Below are 7,919 nucleotides of genomic sequence, written 5' to 3'. Positions count from 1 at the left end.
ATCGATACACAAGGGAATTGTAAACCCTGGCATCGACGCATCCATCGTATGTATCGATACAATGAAAATTTTCAAATACCTAGCATCGATACATAACTCTCTGCATCGATACTCACTGCTGTCATCTGAATTAATTGCATTTTTTTCTCTCACATGCATCGACACATCAACCAATCATATCATCTCTTATCTCATTACTTCATCTCATCTGCCCTCAAAAACCCCAAAACCAGTGGCTAACCCTAATCCTTCTCATCTTCACTCTCTCACAAACTTGGTAAAACCCTAAAATCTAAACATCACCATGCCTCCACGCACTATTCCAGTCAGAGCCAAAGGAAAAGGCAAGGGAAAGGAAGCAGTCGGTACGTCTCAGCAACCACCAGATGTTCCTTCAAATGCCTTAGACATTCTTCATCCTGCCATTGCTGCTGAATTTGAGGAATCCTTCAAGGCCAGGTTGGTAATGAAACCTCATATCTTTGATAAAACAGATGCTGTTCACCTGCACCTAAATGAAGTAGTTGAACTGTTACATGCACAAAAACTTGGGTCCTTTCTATCTACAAAAGATGCCTATCATGAGGATTTCATCCGGGCCTTTTATGCTGGTTTACACACTGGTCCAGGCTATATGTTCCGGTGTTCTATCGGAGTCAGAACATATACCTTTGAAGCCGCTAATTGGGAAACGGTGTTTCAAATGCCGCTTCCGTCGATGGCTTTCAAGTCCTGGCATGACCTGCACTTTGATCCTGAATTTGACCTGAGGGACTTTACAACTTCTATCCTAAAGATTGATAGACCGTTGAGTGAGGACGAACACGTCACGTCAGGTATGATCAAACAAACTTCGCGTATTCTGCACTGGATCATTACTCACATTCTGCGTCCAACCAACAGTGGCCACTCTCGGTTGGATAGGCCTAGCATACACCTTCTCTACATTCTGCAAAATAAGATTCACTTAAATTGGGCGAACTACTTTGTAAAACGTCTATTTTATGTGCGAGACAGCAAAACTGTAGCGCTAGGGTATGCCTCTCAAGTCATGAAAATTCTAAAGTTCTGGAAAGTCACAATCCCTATTGTTCCTCTTATATCCCCGTCTGCTGCTCAAGAGTTTGACTCTGCCACTCTTTCGCATATGGGATATCGATGGGACAAAGACCGCAAGTGCTTCTATTTTTACGAAAGGAAATCCAAAACCAGAATTTACAACTTTGACATCCCTTCGGAACGCATCCATGTTGCTGAAGATCAGCCTGATGAAGAGATGCAGGATGCGGCTGATACCGATGCACCACAAGCTGAGGCCAATACTGGTTGGGGTGAATGGGTGCCACGAAGATGGTCTCCTACCAACTATGTACCTGAACCTACAGCCCCTCCATTCACCGGTGGTACTTCAGCATCAACACCAACTGCGGACATCACACACATGCTGCAACAGATGGAACTTGTCAACAAGGAACGCCATGACGAAGCACGCTATTGGCATGTTCAACAAACTGAATGGCATAATGAGCATCGTGAGTGGCATGATGAGCACACTCGGATGTATCACAATCAACATGCTTGGCACCAAGACTTGGTCAAATGGCATCAAGTGTTCTACAACGAAATGTCCGGTTTTATGGATGACTGCCGTGAAAATCCTGGGATTATGGACAGCTTTCGAAGCGTTGAGGTTCAAAATCGGTTCAGGCAATACTCATTCATGGGACATAATCCAGACACGATGCCTCCTCCTCCACCTCCGCCAAGCTACCGAGACCCCGACAGACATGATGAGGAATCCTGTGGTGGCCACAATCCAAATTAACCCACCATACCTTTCATTTCAATGCATTTCATTTCATTTGGTTGCACATTATTTGTTCTAGCTTATGTAACTCCTAAACTTGTTTGCACACTTTAAATGCTTTTAAGGTTCTGTTTATTTCTCTCTGTTATTGCCCGTACCTTTTGAATGATTCTTTGTGAATGATTCTTTAACTTGCCGCTTCTCTCTGTGTGATTGATAGCGTATTATCTTTTTTTGCCATGCCCTGCTTCACTCTATACTTGACAACTATGGTTCTTCCTCTTTTTGATGTTGACAAAGGGGGAGAAAATGCAGATATGCACAAACTCAGGGGGAGTATCACACATCTTGCCAAGAATTTGCCATCATCAAAAAGGGGGAGTTTGTGAAAGAATTCTTTAACTTGAATTAACTTTTAATGATAGCAAATTGTGTGAACATCATCCAAATTGGTTGTGCATTGCATTACATGATATAATTGTGTTTTTACCTTGTGATTCATCTCACTCCATTGTTGCATAACCACACATACACATGTACATTGAAAAATTACTTAAAATAACTATTAAAATGCATTTTGTAACAGTATGTATCAATACATGAATCTGTGCATCGATACATGCAGCCTTGATTAAATGACAAAACAAATTATGTTCAGTATGCATCGATACACACGAGCCATGCATCGATACATGGAAGTGCAAAAGCTCTGTGCATCGATACACACGACTTCTGGATCGATACATGACCACTTGTGTTAGCCTGTGCATCAATACATGAGCATTAAGCATCGATACAGATTAGTGTAAATACCACCTGCATCGATACACACGACTCCTGCATCGATACAGATTAGTGTAAAATACCACATGCATCGATACACACGACTTTTGCATCGATACATGATTAATTAATTTGACCAAATTACAAACAACTTACAGTATGCATCGATGCACACTCCTGTGTATCAATACACAAGGCTGTTTTAAGTCATAACAGAATTTGTTTTGCAGTACATATATACAGGTTTTGACAGCAATTGAAGGTTACGAATTCATTGAGCAAAAAGACAATTGAACACAAGATCAAACAAGTGTTGGAGCAATTGTCTGAGCATTTAGAAACCTGAAAGAGACTTCATCTTCTTCATCTTCTCAATCAATTTTCTTCAAGAACAATTACACACAACAATTCTTGTTCTTTGGACTAAAGAGGGATTGAGATAACGTTCAGTGGTGTGATCAAGGATCTAGCTGTGGTTTGCAGTGGAACGATCGAGGATCTAGCTGGGTTGAAGGTTGAAGGGGGTTTCTAGGAAAAACCTACTGGTTTGTCCTTCAAGAACTGGACTGTTCTTGAGGGTTTCGGAGTCACATTTGCAGAACAGATTCAGCCGCAGCGTTGCGTTTGGAGATCGGGGGATTTCGCAAGCAGGTCGTGGAACCGGTGAATTGTTTGCAACTTTGTGCAGGAAAATCTTGATCAAGCTCAGATCAAGTGAAGGTTTATACAAGAAGAGGTTCTTGGAGATTAGAAATTCTGTCTTTGTATCAAAACCTTGTATCAACGGATTCGGCAATAATTGATAATCAAAGTTCTCAATTTCATTTGAAATTGAGAGGGAGACGTACCCACACGCGAGGACGACGTGGGGAACTTCCTTAACAAATCTCTGCGTATCTTCTTTTACCTTAATCTTCTTTACGTTTCAAATACTGTTTTGCAAATTCTGTTAGTGTGTGGTGATTGATTAAATTTCTGGACAGCAGTGATAACAAAACCTTTAGTCATACACCATTGCTGTTTATCATCAAACACTCACACACCAACTGTTTGACAAAACGGTTAACTTGATTGTGTTCATTGGAAATAGTATTTGAGGATAAGCGCATTCAATCTGTTAACATTCTGTGTGTATTAATTCTGTCATTCTCATTAAAATCCAGCAACTGCACTTGCGTGTCCGGCTTTCTAGTAGCGGTTCAGAATAGACGGAAGTCGATTCGGGACTGCTTTATACGCTGTTTTTGAAAACTCTGATTAAACGCAAAAATCCGTAAATTTTAAAGAGGTGATCTATTCACCCCCCCTCTCGATCACTAGCCACACCGTCTAACACCGGGATGCCCATTTTTGCCTGGACTATTTTATTCTTTTCGTCCAGCGGGTCTCTTTACACGAAGTATTTTTTAACTGCGTCCGCATTCACAGGGGATGGAAAATCCTCACCATCCATGGTCGTTAACAACAAGGCTCCACTAGAGAAAACCTTCTTGACCACGAATGGACCTTCATAATTCGGTGTCCATTTGCCCCTTCGATCGTTTTGAGGAGGAAGGATCCTTTTCAGCACCATATCACCCACGTGATATACTCGAGGTCGCACCTTCTTGTCAAAATCACGCTTCATCCTTTGCTGGTATAACTGCCCATGACAAATGGCTGCTAGCCTCTTTTCCTCTATCACGCTTCATCCTTTGCTGGTATATCACCCACGTGTAATACTCGAGATCGTTTTGGAAATTTTTTTGTCTGACTTTATTTTCCTCATTCTTGAGCTTTGACATGTCAAATGAAGCTTGTTCCAACATGAATAAAGTGTATCCAACTCTCTCCCACCTCCAAATCCATAAAATCAAGCACAGTTGACCACAGTTGACTTTTCAACTGATAGATGAATTTGGCAATGCACTGATCAATCTGAGCCCCAATCCTCTGATGAAATGGCTCAAGGATGAAACCCTAGCCTCAATAAGCTCCATATAACCATGAAATGATCCCCATCTCCATCATAGACCCCATCTCCTAGCCATGCCCTGATTGGCCCAATACAACTGATTAGGGTTGACCAGTGGTCAAAACCCTAATCTCAAGGAATCTTCAACACTTGATGATGACAAACCATGATGATGATGATGTATCACTTCAACCAAGATGTAGATCAATCTCCCTGAGAATCAAAAACCCTAATTTAAATCACCATCCTCAGATGATTAGTGATCCAGTCCAATGAAACCCTAGCTTGCACATAACCTCTTCATCTTCTTGATCAAGACTTGTGAGGATGACTTGTACAATGTAACCACATGATATGCAATATGCAATGCCTAATGACCTAAAAATGATATGTAATATGATATGCTAGTCCCAAGAGAAGAGGGCAAATTTTGAGGTGTTACAAGGTGATACCATTGTTTTTCATTTTTCGATTTGTAATGAGTTTTAAACAAAAAATGGGATAATAGGCTCAAGGGATTTTAAAAGGGATGATAAATTCAGGGTTGACTTTTTGGTTAGCTGATTAAATAAATAAATAAAACAAAAATAAGTTGCCTTCCCATCAACCCTTTGATGATGATATTACCTAAGTTGTTTTTTTTCCATCAACCCTTTAATGATGATATTCCTTTCCGTCAACCCTTTGATGATGTCACTCCATAGTAAAGTTCTTTCCGTCAATCCTTTGACGATCACAAATCTTTTATCATCAACCATTTGATGATGATATTCTCTAATTGATATTTTTCTGTCAACCATTTGATGATGTCACTCCTTAGTGAAGTTCTTTTCGTTAACCCTTTTATGATGATTTTACCTATATAAAGTCTTCATGTCAATCCTTTGACGATGATATTACATAAGTTGTTTCTTTTCCATCAACCCTTTGATGATGATATTCATTTCCATCAACCATTTGATGATGTCACTCCATAGTGAAGTTCTTTCCATAAATCCTTTTATGACCATAAATCATTTCCCATTAACCCTTTGATGATGATATTCCCTAATTGATTCTTTTTCATCAATCCTTTGATGATGTCATTCCACATGAAGTCTTTTCCGTCAACCTTTTGACGATGTCAAATTCTATCTTTCATCAATCCTTTGATGATGATATTCCCCAACCATCTCTCATTGGAGACAAAAACAAAACCCTATAAAAAATCCTAGTACTCGGCTTCATTCCCACTTGCATCATATGCATCACTTCATGCATAACTTTCTCGCAAAAATTGAAAATGTCAAAAATACAATCATATTAATCATTAGCATACATATGCATAGCTTTCCCGTCGAGACAAGAAGCTTTAACAAAGATGAACAAAATTGTTCACATTTCTACATGCATCTAAAAATCCCCAGCAATTGCATCCATACACGCATCTTCATGCATCATTCCATGCATGATACTTCCACCCAAAGTGGAATGTCGTACGAAATATCATAACAAACATGACATAATTCAGGATCCAAGTTCAATCATAGTATCCAGGACAATCCTCACTGAAGTTAGTGGTACTTCTCTAAATGAGTTCTTACCCTGCATGTGTTCGTGGAATTATTTCTCAGTAAGTCATTCTTCAACTTTGTGTTGATAATATTTCTCAACTTTTATACTACTCTACTCCCTAAGCAGAGGTTACCCTAAAAAAGTCTATTATGAGTTTTTCCCCTACAGAGCTTTGTTAGTAAACCTCCTCCAAAGGGAGTCTTTTTTGGAACTATTTTTCCCAACAGATACGCATTTGAGATACTGCTCTAGTATCCTTGGAGAATCTTAGATACGATTGAGGTATCATTCCATTATTGGAATATCTCGATTATATCATATAAGATACTACTTCCTGGATTCATAGAATCTCATTGAATTTTGTTTGAGATATTGCTCTAGTATCCTCGGAGAATCTTAGATACGATTGAGGTATCATTCCATTATTTGAACATTTCGATTATATCATATAAGATACTGCTTCGTTGATCCTCAAGGAGTCTCATAAGTTTTTATTTTGTCAAATATCCTCAGAGAATCTTAGATATGCTTGAGGTATCATTCCATTATTGGAATACTTCGATTATATCATATAAGATATTGCTTTGTCGATCCTCTGGAAATCTCGTGCGCTTTCATCTCGTTACCGCTCTAGTATCCTCAAGAATCTTAGATAAGATTGGGATTTCATTCCATCTTCAGAAAGTCTCAATTATATCATAAAAGATATCGTTTTGCCGATTATTAGAGAGTTTTGATTGTTTCAATCACCTTCTAATGACTATTTCACTATATTTCTCACTGCATTCGGAGGATAAAATCCAGGGTATTTTCGTATTTAATTATCTTCCACCACAAATGTACGAATATCGTTGTCATTCATACGTTCTGGTTTAAGGTAATTAAATAGGGGCAACTATCATACCCAAATTTTGTTCAGGCATTTTAAATTCACCTGATACATGTCCATTTGTCCAGTTTTGCATTTTTAGTCTTATGCATTTTTATTATCAAATAAAGTCACCATAATTATGCATATATGTAGGGGTGGCAAAATGGGCTCGGCCCGCTGGACATGCCTGTTTTGACCGCACTTTTGTGCGGGGCGGGCCAAGGATTTAGGTCCTCACCCTCAAATGTGTCCGCCCCGTTTTTTTCACGGGCTTTTGCTGGCACGTGTATTTACATAAATTTTTGCATTTTTAGGCTTAAATAGTGCATTTTTACATAAATTTTTGCCCGAACCTTTTTTTCTGTTTTTTGGTTCGCCGGGATGCCCATTTTTGCCTGGACTATTTTATTCTTTTCGTCCAGCGGGTCTCTTTACACGAAGTATTTTTTAACTGCGTCCGCATTCACAGGGGATGGAAAATCCTCACCATCCATGGTCGTTAACAACAAGGCTCCACCAGAGAAAACCTTCTTGACCACGAATGGACCTTCATAATTCGGTGTCCATTTGCCCCTTCGATCGTTTTGAGGAGGAAGGATCCTTTTCAGCACCATATCACCCACGTGATATACTCGAGGTCGCACCTTCTTGTCAAAATCACGCTTCATCCTTTGCTGGTATAACTGCCCATGACAAATGGCTGCTAGCCTCTTTTCCTCTATCACGCTTCATCCTTTGCTGGTATATCACCCACGTGTAATACTCGAGATCGTTTTGGAAATTTTTTTGTCTGACTTTATTTTCCTCATTCTTGAGCTTTGACATGTCAAATGAAGCTTGTTCCAACATGAATAAAGTGTATCCAACTCTCTCCCACCTCCAAATCCATAAAATCAAGCACAGTTGACCACAGTTGACTTTTCAACTGATAGATGAATTTGGCAATGCAC

Source organism: Lathyrus oleraceus, chromosome 6 (genome assembly GCF_024323335.1).
Source record: "Lathyrus oleraceus cultivar Zhongwan6 chromosome 6, CAAS_Psat_ZW6_1.0, whole genome shotgun sequence".
Classification (NCBI taxonomy): domain Eukaryota; kingdom Viridiplantae; phylum Streptophyta; class Magnoliopsida; order Fabales; family Fabaceae; genus Lathyrus; species Lathyrus oleraceus.
This window is presented reverse-complemented; position numbering follows the sequence as displayed.